This window comes from Mesoplodon mirus (assembly GCF_964341445.2).
Source record: "Mesoplodon mirus genome assembly, chromosome: 13".
Taxonomy (NCBI): Eukaryota; Metazoa; Chordata; class Mammalia; order Artiodactyla; family Ziphiidae; genus Mesoplodon; species Mesoplodon mirus.
The window spans coordinates 34467173-34482375 of NC_138989.1; positions in this window are offsets into that span (position 1 = coordinate 34467173).

The window sequence follows — 15203 nt, forward strand, 5'->3', positions numbered from 1 at the left end:
TCAAATATGCAACACAGTATTATTGACAATAATAATCATACTGTACATTAGATGCCCAGAACTTACTCATCTTTTAAGTGGAGGTTTGGTCTCTTTGACCAACATCTCCCCATTTCCCCCACCCTTCATCCCCTGGCAACTACTACTCTCTGTTTCTATGAGTTCAGTTATTTTAGATTCCACATATACGTGATATCATGTAGTATTTGTCATTCTCTGTCTGACTTATTTCACTTAGCACAATGTCCTCAAGGTCCATGCATGTTTTTACTGGTGGCAAGATTTTCTTCTTTCTCATGATTGAATAATATTCCGTGTGTGTGTGTGTGTGTGTGTGTGTGTGTGTATCCATTCATCCATTGATGGACACTTAGGTAGTTTCCATATTATGATTATTGTGAATTATGCTGCAGTGAACTTGGGAGTGCAGATATCTCTTTGCAATCCTACTTTCATTTCTTTGGATATATATCCAGAAGTGGGACTCCTGGATCATATGGAAGTTCTGTGTTTAATATTTTCAAGAATCTCCATACTGTTTCTGTAATAACTGCATCAATTTACATTTCCATCAACAGTGCACAAAGTTTCCCTTTCCTCCATATCCTCACCAACACTTATCTCTTGTATTTTCATGATTGCCATTCTAACAGATTCGAGGTGGTATCTCATTGTGGTTTTATTTGCATTTCTCTGATGATTAGTGATGTTGAGCACCTTTTTCATGTGCCTGTTGACCGTCTGTACATCTTCTTTGGAAAAATGTATATTCAGTTCTTCTGCCCATTTTTAATCAAATTTCTTGGTTTTTCGCTATTAAGTCCCACCAACCATGTACAACAGTTCCAATTTCTCCACACTATCACCAACACTTGTCATTTTCTGGGGTTTTGTTTTGCTTTCTTCTGTTTATAATGGCCATTCTAATGGATGTGAAGTGATATCTCACTGTGGCTTTTACTTGCATTTCCCTAATGATTAGTAATGTTGATCATCTTTTTATGTGCTTACTATCCATTTGTATATATACTTTGGAGAAATGTCTGTTCAAGTCCTTGACCATTTTTTAATTGGGTTGTTAGTTTTTTGTCATTGTTGAGTTGTGGGAGTTCTTTCCATGTTCCAAATATAAATCTCTTATCAGATATAAGATGTAAAAATATTTTCTCTAGTGGTTTTGAGTATATCTTTTTGCATAGTTTTCGTAGTGGCTGCTCTGTGTATTACAACATACATACGTTTCTTATCACAGTGTATTAATACCAACATTTATCACATTAAGTAAAATTTGGAAACCATAGCCATTAGATCCCTTTACCTTCCAAACTTTTAGATATCATTAAGTACTGGATTGTATTCTGTTTTTTTAATCATCAAATATATTTTATGAAATGCTTTAAAAGATTGCATAGGGCTTCCCTGGTGGCGCAGTGGTTGAGAGTCTACCTGCCAATGCAGGGGACACAGGTTCGTGCCCCGGTCCGGGAAGATCCCACATGCCACAGAGCGGCTAGGCCTGTGAGCCATGGCCACTGAGCCTGCGTGTCCGGAGCCTGTGCTCCGCAATGGGAGAGGCCACAACGGTGAGAGGCCCGTGTACCGCAAAAAAGAAAAAAAAAAGATTGCATATACCTGTCTTTCTGTTCGTTTCCTTGTTCCTTTCCTTATGTTCCATGAGTCTTTCTTTTTTTTTTTTTTATTTCCTTTCCATTCAAAGAACTTCCTTTAGCTAGTCTTTAAGATTAGGTTTGCCAGTGACATATTCTTTTAATTTTTCTTTGTGTAAGAATGTTTTCATTTCTTCTTCATTCCTGAAGGATCATTTTGATGAATATTAAACTTGCAACTGACAGTTATTTTCTTTTGTCATTTGAAAAATGCTTTACCACTTCCTTCTGGCCTCCAGAGTTTGAAGTGAGAAGTCTTCTGTTACTCACATTGGTGTTCCTCCATAGCAATGCTTGTTTCTCTTTGGCTGCTTTCAGATATTTTCTTTGTCTTTTATTTTCACAAGTTTTATTATAATGTGTTGGTGTCTACTTCTTTGGGTTTATCCTGTTTATATTTTCCTCAGCTCCTTGAGTCTGCAGATGTGTGTATTACCAAATTTGAGAAGCGTTCAGCCACTATTTCTTTGAATATTCTCTCAGGCCCACTTTTTCTTTTTTGGGGACTCCGATGAAGTGAAATTTGGATCTTTTGTTATTACCTTGCACACCCCTGAACTTTCTATTTATTGTTAAAATATTGTGTTTTCTCCCTGTTGTTCAGATGGGGTGAGTTCAATGATATGTCCTTTGTCTGCCCCACCCCTCTTTTCAGTCCACCCACCAAGTTGTTTTCTTCTACTATTTCTGTTATTGTATTTTTCAATTCTATTAATTTCCCTTTGGTCCTTCATTATAACTTCTGTTTCTCTGCTGAAGTTTCTTTTGTTCCATATGTTCAAAAGAATTTTCAGTTGATGGTTGAAACGTTGATCTGATGGCTGTTTAAAATTCTTGTTAGATAATTCAACCATCTGACTCATCTCAGTATTGCCATCAGTTGGTTATTCTTACTTAAGTTGTGACTTCTCTTGAATTTTGGTATGACAGGTGGTTTTTTATTGTATCCTGGACATTTTGTCTATTAAATAAGGAGATTTTGGATCCTATTTAAGTATTTCATTGTAGCAGTAGTCACACTGCTGGAGTTTGGTATGAAGTCCTGGCATACTTATCTGGGCCATGGTTCCAATGGCAATTGAGTTTCCAATGCCTTTCCATTTTTATTTTGGTTGGCTGGGTTTTTTCACCAGTCCATGTTTGCACCACCTGAGGGAGCAGAATGGGCTTTTGATGGCCATGCCTCTGGATGCCTCTCAGTGAGAGAAGAGTGTCTCAAATCTGTATGGACAACGAGGCTTTCTTGGCCTACAACGTGTCAGGTATAGGAGTTTTAATGAAGGGACACTTGAAAAATGGTATCTGAGAAAAAGACACAAAATTGGTAAAGAGGTATACAAGATATATTCCCAAGAGTGGGGTTGCTGGATCATATGGCAACTCTATTTTTATTTTTTTGAGGAACCTCTGTACTGTTCTCCATAGTGGCTGTACCAATTTACATTCCCACCAACAATGTAGGAGGGTTCCCTTTTCTCCACACCCTCTCCAGCATGTGTTATTTGTAGACTTTTTAAATGATGGCCATTCTGACCAATGTGAGGTGGTACCTCATTGTAGTTTTGATTTGCATTTTTCTAATAATCAGTTATGATGAGCATCTTTTCATGTGTCTATTGGCCATCTGTATTATGTCTTCTTTGGAGAATGTATAACTGAATCACTTTGCTGTGCAGCAGAAACTATACAGCATCGTATAGTTGTATGTTGTAATACAGCATTGTAAATCAGCTATACTTCAATAAAATAACTTTTAAAAAAGGAGATATACAGGAAAAGGACATAAAACTGTGCTGAAGACCCAGCATTTTCTAGAGATGGCCCTACATACTTTCCATCTGTGATGGAGGTAAAGGAAATAAAAAGAGGCTCCGTCTTTCTGTTCACTGCCTTTGCCTCTGGAATTGAGCATGTCACCTAATTACCATAAAAATTAGCATCATTGCCTTCTATTTTAGCAGACATTTGATTGGGCTGGTATCGGCCATGGTAAGTAAGTACATAATTTACTTCTGCTGAATCTGCTGCCCAGTGTGAACCTTGTGGGAACTGTAGAAATTAAGTTACAGCAAACTGCATTATTTGGGCACTCGACAGTTGCAGCATGGTTCCACGTAGATTAGCCAGACTTGCTCCCGAGACATATTTCCCTTGCTGGATCTTCTTTTAAAGGCACCGTGAGCAATGTAGGAACGATGATAAAAGTTAGTTCAACTACAGTTGCTAACCCTTTAGATTTTTCTCCAAAAGTTGCCATTCAGCATGTTTTCTGAGTGTGAATTCTTGTATGTTTATCCCTCAGAAGGGTGAATAAGGAATGCATGAGAGATGAAAATACTTGTGAACAGTGCATTCTCAGCAGCTCAGCACGTATGCTGGCTTAGGAGCAAAGACAGTTATGAATTGGTAACGATAAATTATATACCAGCTTCTCATGTCTTACTGTTGCTGGAATTTAATCAAGATGTTTTATTATTGACCCTCCATGTCAGAGACTTCAAGGTAACATGATATCAGCCACATCTACTCAACATACTTATTAAGTGGGAGAGTCAGACCAAAGCATTTAATATCTTGGAAGACAGCTAAAGCCTAGTTTGTGATCGAAACATAACTGTATTATATATTTTTAATCCCTGGTTACTGCAGATAATGGTGTGTATTGACATTGCAAAATATTGTAATTAAAGAATAGGCTTAGTATAGAACTTTAAACTGCACTGCTTTCTGTTTTCCATTATTGAAATAGCTTTAGGGTGGCCGTTTCTTTTCAGACTATTAGCAAATGCAGCCAGCCTTTGTGACCAAGAGCTCAGCTTTGTCACTTCGTTATCATTATTACTGACAAGAGAAAGAGGTTGGTTGTATGTTGATTTCAAGGCAAATTTACATTTTTTTAATTTTTATCTCTCTGCCACTGGACAAGTTGACACAAAATAAGGTATTCAACATTTAATAAGACTTTAAATAGATCAATTTCAGAAAATTTAACTGGGGCTTTGGGATTTCAGATTATTTGCTTAAGTATAACTGTAATTCTCAGCAGCTATAGAGGGTGATTTTTAATTGTTACGGAGTAAAAGATAATTTTGGAATGTTACGGAATTTGCTTACAGAGGTTTAATTTTAGGGGAAACCCTCTCCTCTAATCCACGTGACTCATGCTTCTTCCTTAAACTCCTTGAGGGCAGGCACCTTATCTTCTCCATGTCTCTGTTGATGCTGCAAAACCCACACCACCCCTATTTATGTGCAATGACTGGACTTTGATTATATATACAAAATAGTAGATATAACAGTAGGCTCTACCATCTCTATGGCTTTGGACCATCCATATTTCAAGCCAGTGCTTCTTAAGTAATCACTTTTTTTTTAAGTGATTAAATTCAAAATAACTTAAATATAGTTGCATTACGTTGTACCATTACAGTGCCAGGTGGTAAAGCTCCTTAAGGGCAGGAATTTTTCTTTTTTCTTTACAACCCCATTCCCAGTACCTGGAACAGTGTCTGGCACATAGTATCCCCTCAATCTTTGTTGAATGTATGAATGTATTTTTAAGACACTGTGAAAAATAGCCAGTTAGGCTACCTTGGTATGGGAAGAAAACCCCAGTTTTCATGTCAGGAAATCTAAATTATTGTCCCATCTCTGCTACTAAACTGCTGTGTGATCTCAGGTATGACACCTAACCTCTCTGTGCCTTTCTTATCTATGAAATGAAGAAATTAGATTTTATGAATGATAAAGTCCAGTCCATGTTTAAAAGTGCATAATTCACTGATTGGTGATTCTCAGCATGCATTGGGAAGTGGCGCTTCGAAACAAATTTACAATTTGTGGCCATGGAACCAGTGTTGCCAATTGGCATATCTGGGGGTTGGAACTAAGACTTGGGTCCCTGGCTACTAAAATTTTGGCTCTAACAGTTGAACTAATCATCAGCTAAATAAATAAATAAATAAATGAAAGAAAGAAGAAAGGAAGAGAGAAAGAGAGAGAGGAAGGAAGGAAGAAAGAAAGAAAGAAGGAAAGAAAGAAAGAAAAGAAAAGAAAAAGTCAAAAGCTCTTCTATACTTTGGTATGGAAAAGTGATTTTTAAGAATAAGGAAAACTAAATCTAACACAGAAGAGTAAAATGTCGCACAGTGATAAAAAAGCACTAGATTTAAATCCTAACTCCAATATTTTCTGTGACCTTGGCCAAGTAATTTAATTTCTGTGCCTCTATTTTGGCATCTATAAAAATGAAATAATGATAATATCTAAATGAAGTCATTTATTTATAGTTTCTGGGACATGGTAGGCTTTGAAATCCTTACAATCAGCCTGATATAAAGGAATTAGGTAGGTGAATGGAAATAAATTTGATGAAAGATAAATCTGTATATTTGACTTGAGGCAAACACCAAGAGGTAAAATAGTGGTTGAGTGCATGGCTGAGATCAGACTGTCTAGGTCTGATATAAATAAAGCTGGTACCTTCACTCACCAGCATTAATAATTTGGTCATTTTCTTACCATCTCTGCATCTCAGTTTTTTCATCTGTAAAATGGCACTAATAACAGTACCTCCCTCATAGGGTTATTGTGAATTTTCAATGAAACAATCCATGTAATGTGCTTAGAACAATGCCTGGTGTATAGCCAGCATTCAGTAAATGAGGCTGTTCTTATTATGTTCCATTAAGTTCATCCAGAGGGGGAGAAATTGAAAGGGATGTAGAAGCCTGCCAGCCCAGTGAACGAAGAGAAAGCAATGAGGATTCAGTAGGACCAAAGAGATTATCATAGTCTAGTGGGTTTGGGGAGGGGAGTTGTTTGTTGTTTTGTTAGAAAACTATTTATAAACATATTAAGTTTTGAGATTTTAGGAAAGAAAGGCTGTGTAAATCCAAGATGTTGGGAGTTCCCTCTTAAGTCATTGACAGTAAATATCACAGTCTCCAATTTATTCTTGAGTGGTGAAACTTCTTATAAGAAATCTGCCATAGGGAAAAAGTCTTTTAGTCTTCAGCCACATGGGTTAAAAGGTATCACTAAATCTTGCTCTAACAGTTGTAAGTAGTCAGTCTTTTTATAACAGAGCAACAGCTGAGGTATCAGTGAGTCATTACATACCCTGTGTTTACTAGGGAGCCCAAATCATTCTGTCTGTAGAAAAGTGAGTCAGGTGGGGGGCAGTACCTGTACATTTCAGCACAGAGTGTCCTCTAACCAAACTCTTGAAGCTGCGAAGCTGCCACAGATAAACTGAGATATGAGGATAGGATGGAAAGAATACAGGTCAAATTTAAAAAGACAATAAAATAGAGGCTAAGTTTCCAACTAGCACTACACATCTTAAAGTACATTTCTTTGTGGTGAGCTTTAAAGAGACATGAAATAAGCCTGTTTGTTTCAGGACTGTAAAGCCTTTTTCAATTGATTAGGAAAATTTGGGTATGTCTGAGCACACATTACCTCATTTATTAAAAATTGTGTGCAGAGCTTCCCTGGTGGCACAGTGGTTGAGAGTCCACCTGCCGATGCAGGGGACACGGGTTCGTGCCCCGGTCCGGGAAGATCCCACACGCTGCAGAGTGGCTGGGCCCATGAGCCATGTCCACTGAGCCTGCGCGTCCAGAGCCTGTGCTTGGCAATGGGAGAGGCCACAACAGTGAGAGGCCCACGTACTGCAAAAAAAAAAAAAAAAAACCCCCCCCACACACACAAAAATTGTGTGCAAAAACAAACAACCTGATTAAAAAATGGGTAGAAGGAATGAATAGACATTTTTCCAAAGAGGACATGCAGATGGCCAACAGGCACAGGAAAAGATACTCAACATCGCTAATCCTCAGGAAAATGCAAATCAAAACCACAATGTGATAGCACCTCACACCTGTCAGAATGGCTGTCATCAAAAAGGACACAAATAACAAATGTTGGCGAGGATGTGGAGAAAAAGAAACCCTTGTACACTGTTGCTGGGAATGTAAATTGGTGCAGCCACTGTGGAAAACAGTGTGGAGGTTTCAAAACAACCCAAAGACACTAAATCAAAAAAGATACATGCACCCTAGTGTTCATAGCAGCATTATTTGCAATAGCCAAGATATAGAAACAACCTAGGTGTCCATCAAGAGATGAATGGATAAAGAAGATGTGGTATATGGGTGTATATGTGCGTGTATATATAAATATATATATTTATTTATTTATATATACACGCACATATACAAAGCAGAATACTACTCAGCCATAAAAAATGAAATCTTGCCATTTACAGCAACATGGGTGGACTTGGAGGGCATTATGCTAAGTGAAATAAGTCAGAGAAAGACAAATACTGTATGATATCACTTATATATGAAATTTTAAAAATACAACAAACTAGTGAACATAACAAAAAAGCAGGTTCACAGATATAGAGAACAAACTAGTGGTTAGCAGTGGGGAGAGGGAAGTGGGGAGGGGAAATAGAGGGGTGAGGGATTAAGAGGTACAAACTTAGGTGTAAAATAAACTACAAGGATAGATTGTACAACATGGGGAGGATAACAGATATTTTACAATAACTATTAATGGAGTATAACCTTTAAAAATTGTGTATCATTGGGGCTTCCCTGGTGTTGCAGTGGTTGAGAGTCCACCTGCCGATGCAGGCGATGGGGGTTCATGCCCTGGTCCGGGAGGATCCCACATGCCGCGGGGCAGCTGGGCCTGTGAGCCATGGCCACTGAACCTGTGCGTCCGGAGCCTGTGCTCTGCAGCGGGAGGGGCCACAACAGTGAGGGGCCCGCGTACCACAAAAAAAAAAAAAAAAAAAATTGTGTATCACTATATTGTATACCTTAACTTACATAGTATTGTGCGGCAACTATATTTCAACTAAAAAAAATGTGCACTTGTTCAGAAATAGGTTAAGACTCATTATATCAAGTGGATTGGGGTAGAAGGGCCTTCTTAGCAGAGAGTAATAGAAAGATTTCTCCCTTAGAAGCATTGTTTCTTACACATTAAGGTCATCTAAACAGTATGAAGTGCATCTTTAAAATGTAAATATCCCTTGAAAGTGTCAGGTGTCTACATTGTTTACACTTCAAAGTAAATCAGTTTTATCACTGACTTTTCTCTCTTCCCTGGTTGAGGATTTGACCTTGAAGGCAATGAAGTTTCAAATGGAAGATAGAAATTAAATTAAATTAGAAATTAAATTAAATTAAACACTGAGGGACTTCGGAGGTAAGTTGGCTTGAGGTAGGACCTTTGATCAAATGTTCAAGTAACCAGCTGGTAAAGAGGAAGACATTGAGGCGTTTGAGAAAAACAGAGACTAGATTAATTTAGTTCACATTTACACCAGGATTTTCAGAAGTAGGTGGTCCAGTTCCAAAATTTTATATACAGTGCTTCAACTGTAATTTTAAAAGGCTTGAAGCTCTTGCTACAGTCTGTGCCAGTTCATTATAACAGGGTGAATGTTAATGACTACATAATTAGCAGGGCTCAGGGCAAAATGAAAGGGCAGGCCCTTTGTTCAAAAAGCAGGACAGAGGGTTGTTACATGTGCACAAATCTAAAACCATTTCTTTTCTTCCACCATCTCTCTCTCAACTTGTAGCATTTTTTATTAGCTATTTAATGTAGTTCCAGGTAAAGAAAAGCAAAAGTTTAAATTATTAGCATGAATTTAACCATTCATCTTTATATTGTGCAATACAAATATAAGAATATCTAACTTTCATGCAGAATCACCAAAATCATGCAATTTGTGTGTCATAGACCATGCATACATACGTCCTTCTTACCAGAACAGTGGAAACACTACACAAAACTTAGTCTACCATTTTTATTTCACTTATTGATACGTGTACCAACATGTACCAATAGTCTCCCCTTGGCTTTCTGATGAGTGAAGGAGAAAAAGAACTACGATTACCCTTCCTTTCTCTTCCTTTTTATGTATCATCTTCAGCATAAGCAGCTGGCTAATACAATGGAAAACATGCAAGAAATAAAGGATATGATAGGGTTTCTTGGTCATCTGTGTTTCTTAGAACACCAATGTCTTCTTGCAAAGTTGGAACCAAATTCTGGTTCCCATGGAAAACATGGCCTCTTGGGACTGTCAGCCATAGACATAGCATACTCAGCAAATCTCACTGACCTCCCAGGAATCGTGGGTCTACCAGAATTCACATTTGCGCATGTTATATGCAGATGAGGCAGCAAGGGGTGTCTGGGGACAGGCATATTATTCAGGTACCCCCGATCACACACGTGCTTTATTATCCTGTTGGACTGTACCCACAGAACACTGGCTCAAATATAAAAGCATTAAGCAGCACAGGGCTGTTCTGAGCATGGAGCCCCATGGAGGTGCCCAGGTGGGCACGCCCATGCATCCAGCCCTGCTTTGAAGTTTCTTACACACCAATGAGGAATCAATCAGCAAAGAGGTTTGCAAAGGAAGTGGCAACTGGCTAGTCTTCCTTTTTTTGCTTTTTATTTGATCTAAGGCTGCCTCAGACATATGGGAAGTAGCAGAATAATTGCAGACCTTGTGAAATTGATTCTTACTCTAAGACCTGCAGGGGTGAGAGGATCAGGAGGCTTGTAGCTAGTTTAACTTTTGGTCTTCAAACAAGCACATTGTGTTATGGACTATAAATGTGAGTAACATTTTACGAGAAAACTTGAGATTTCAAAAACTGATGCTGCTTATTTGGTAAAAGAGGTAATTGGGTAAAAAAAAGAAGAGAAAAATTAAGAGAAACTATTTGACTGGAAGGACAACTATACCGAAAGTTAGGAGGCCTATGGTCTAGCTCTGGCTTTGTTATCTACTAACTGTGACCTCAGATAAAACAGGTCACGTCACTAGTACTCATTAACCTCATCTATAAAACAGGGTTTGAACTTACGGGGTTTCTATTTTAAACTGTGTTTAGTTGAAGAGGCATTTATAAATCAAGAAACTCATTTTAAAGATACAATTGTAGACTTCAAAGAATTCTTTCTAGAATTTCCAGAGCTCCCCTCTCTGCCTCCTCAGCTGTGCACAAGGACCTGTGGTCGAATGATCATCTCTCCCACATTTCTGCATCTTCTTTATACCGAAGGACAATTAATCATTGCTAAAAATCGAGGGGGATTTGAGAGAAGTTGTGTGACTTTTTAGGTCTGTGGATTTATTCCATTTCTGTTTTTATTTTTACTTTAGATCTTTCAGCTCGTGCTCCAACGAAAATTTACCTTGCTCCCTGAAAGTTCTGCTTTATGACTTATTGAGTAGCATTATTAATATTTCCTCAGGCGATTATTTTCACTGTATTTTAGAAAGGACTGCCAAAATGTAGAGCATGGTTTTTATTACATCTTGCAGAAAATAGATTTTTTCACACAAAGGTAGACTCAATCTTTTTTTTAATCTTAATTTTATTTTATTTTTTAACATCTTTATTGGAGTACAGTTGCTTTACAATGGTGTGTTAGTGTCTGCTTCATAACAAAGTGAGTCAGTTATACATATATCCCCATATCTCTTCCCTCTTGCATCTCCCTCCCACCCTCCCTATCCCACCCCTCTAGGTGGTCACAAAGCACCAAGTTGATCTCTCTGTGCTATGCAGCTGCTTCCCACTAGCTATCTGTTTTACGTTTGGTAGTGTATATATGTCCATGCCACTCTCTCACTTCTTCCCAGCGTACCCTTTCCCCTCCCCGTGTCCTCAAGTCTGTTCTCTACGTCTGCTAGACTTAATCTTATAGTCAATAGAGAAATAAATATTTGAAAATAAAAGCAGGAAACAGAAGGGAATTAAAATGTGCTGAGTTCTTTTATGTACCAGTTACTGTGTTTTACATGTATTATTGTGTTTAATATCCACATAATCATCTGTGGTAAGTGATAATAAGAATACTACCAGTTTTCCATGGGAGGCCAGAAAGTCTTCTGGGAGCTTCCATTCCAATATTATATGTCCAAACTCCTGCATGAGAAGCCCACTTGGTACTGACCTCTCAAAGTCAATATGGCCAAATTAAACTCATCCTTTTTCCCCAGAAGTCTTCTCTAGCCACAGGCTTTCTCATCTAAGTGATAGATAGTAATGTCCTCTTCCGGTTGTGTGGGCTAGAAACCCTGAGGTCATCCATGCCTCCCTCATTCCGTACCCCCTCCACCCACTCCATCAGGAAATCCTGTTGACTCTCCTTCAAAAGAAACCCAGCCTGGATCTGATGCCTCCTCCCCAGCACCACCTGAGTCTGAGCCAACATCTCCTCTCGCCAAGAAGACGAGCTTTCCACCTGCCTCCATCCTGGCCTCCCCTGTGGTCTCTTCCCAACCAGCAGCCAGGATGAGGCTACTGAAACAGAAGCTGTGTCAATTCTGAGCTCAAGCTCCTGTGATGGACCCCATTTCACTCTCAGAGTAAAAGCCAGAAAGCCTTGAGCTGCCCTGGATCCATCCTTCCCTCCACCTCCCCACGGCACCACCCGCTGCCCCTCCATTTCTCTGCTACTAATCCTGTACTTGCCAGCGCTACTCCATCCCCACTGACCCCCTAGCAATTCCAGGAACAGCCCCTGGGAACACTCCTGCCTCAGGGCCCTAACGTTGGCCATTCCCTCTGCCTGGAACATGCTTCTCGTGCACATGACTAACCCCCTCACATCTTTCAAGGTTTTGGTTACATGTCACTTTCTTAGCTCCCCTTGCCGCCCCACAGCCAACGATGGCCAGGGATGAGGATTCAATGACACACAATGGACAGAGGGCACCTCTGAAGGCTGGGGAAGGTGGTAGAAGGCTGGGCAGATCCTAGAGGACAGGGCTGAGCAGACACCCCCAAGTAGTTACTCTAGCACAGCCCAGTGCAGTAGGGAAGAGCACACTATTGAATCAGACTACTTAAGTTCAGATTCCTGTGTGTGTGTGTCAGGGTGTTTTGTTTTGTTTGTTGTTTTTTGGGTTTTGTTTATTTTTTTGTTTGTATTTTTTTTTTACCTTTCCTTTGCTCTCATTCTTTCGCAGATATAGAGACTAAATATGGTTACTCAGTGATAGAAAAAGGGCAGGAAGAAAAAGTTTAAAAGGGACTCTTGGGGTGAGGGAAGGGAAAAATATACCCAAGAATCAGGAATTCTGCATTCTAATCTCAGTTCTGTCACCAAACAACAAATGCATTGGGCAAGGCATTCCTTAGTTTCAGTTCCCTCATCTCTAGAATAAGCAAATTAGGCAAGAATCAGCAAGTTTCCCAAACCTGCTTGATTAGGAGAATGAACCTGGGAGCGTTTGCAAAATGCAGATTACCCTGAATCTACCCATGAATAGTCTGATTTAATAGGTCTTGCATGAAATTCTATAGTTTGTATTTTTCCCGAACTTTCCAGACAATTGTGATGATCAACTACATTTGGGAACTGCTAGATTAGATGACATTTAAGACACCTCCCATTGTTTAAGAGATTCGTTTCCTAAATATTATTTAATTCAGAAAACATCCCAATTGTACTAAAATTGATTTTTATTGTATATGTGGGTGTCTTGGTCAAAAACTGCATAATATTTTCATTTTTTCCTATGGAAAATCAAGAACAATATCTAGCACAAAATAGATTCTCAATATTTATAAATGAATAAATGGTCAGTTCCAAATGTTTAGAAAGTAAACATTTTTTAGCATCTCCTTGAGTAACCTATTTCTCATATATGTAAGGAAAAATTCAGTTTGTCTAGTGTCCTTCAATATTAAGAATACTTAACACAATAATCATACATAAACCAGGGCTCATAATGATAATTATACCTGAAAGTTTTTGATAATGGAAAACCATTTTCATCTTTTATAACATAGGTAAATGAGATACACGTGAAAATATAATATTCCCAAGGTGCTTTATGTGCTATGAAAATACATGATATTTTTGTGCTCCTGTTGTTCTTGCTTTTTACCACCCACAGCGTTCTAATTCTTAACTTGTCAACTTTGCCAGCCTCAAATTATTGCTGGAACAACTTCTGCAGAGAATTGTATTAACCCCGAATTTTTTGAATGACCAGTGTTCTTTTTGGAAACAAATACAGTGTTGTGGGTTTTGAAAGGGGTTGAACTTTGAGGTAGAGATTCTGAGATGTCATTCTGCCTTTGTGTCTCTTAATAAAATTAGGCAAACCCTGTCACCTCTTCTGGCCTCTAATTCCTCTTCTGTGAAATGATTTCTCCATTTATTCAAGCACTATCATTCTTGTAAATAATTAGGAGGTAAGAAATTACTCACCCCCAGATTCAATTCTGAATATCCCTCCACCTCTGCCTAATACTTAGATTGACTGTTTTTCTCATTCCCTCTGATGCTATTTGAATGTGCAACCGAGGGCCACAAAATCATATTGCTTAGAAGCAAACAGAAACAGAATTCTGTTGATACCTTCATTTTTCAACACCAGTCATTTGTGCATGTAAGACAAGTCCTTGTCTCTGAGACCTTTCAGAAAGGAAAATGACAGCTTAGCATAAAGCATGTGATGTGGTCATAGTAGGTACCCCCCTCCTTAAGTCTGGGCCCAATTAGAAGTTCCATTTTATCGCTTTCATGAGAAAGTATTGTTACTAATTGGGGGTAATGCTTTGGTTTAGGCATCAGCCAGCACCTAGTAATGCCCTTGGAAAGATTCTGCCATAATTGGTGTCCTCCTGTGATATCAAAAGAACTACCCTGGAAAGAATATTTTTTAACCCCTTTTTTTAGTCACAGCTGCTTAGTTGCAGTGTTGTTAAAACAAATAATGCACAGGAAGTGAACACAGTCTTGTGTGTGTAATATGTCTTACAAAATCACATGATCAATGCTTGCATTTTATTACTTTTTAAAGAGTATATAAATGTTAATAGTAGAAAAGTAGATTGTAGAATAGCAAAGCTATTTATTACGGGGATATTGTTTTTTATTTGTATAGTTGATTTTCTTTTCTGAAAAGCATAAAAATAAAGTGTAACATCGTGCAAGAGCCCTGCCACACGAATTTTCTGTGAAACGCTCTTCTCACATCATTGAATTTAAAGGCTGCCCAGGTGGTTCTTAGGCAATCTTCTTAAGTATCTTTTTGTTTCAGGGTAGTTACTGCATCTAATTATTGCATTTCATTGTGTTTCAGAACAGTTGAGCATCACATACCAAGAGGGACATCGGGTTAAAAAAAAAAGAAAACTGCAACGTTTGGATCTTTTCCTGCTTTAGAAGCAAGAAGAATGGAAAATTGATAATCAAAGGTAAAACTGTCTCCTTTTCCCTTAAATCACATATCTCTACAGCTTCCTTTTCAGTCACCCTATGTAAAGCAACTTTTTTTTTCTTTTTTGATTGCATGGTGGAGTTTAATGAAAGTATTTCTGGCTTGTAATTCCAGGCGTATTAATAGGCTGCTGACTTATTCAAGTCTGTGTTGTTTTAACTCCTTAGTTGCCTGTTCAGAATCTGGACCAGATGTGTTTTATATGTTTCATCTTTATTCTTGGTGTTGATCTGCAGCGGCAGAGTGGG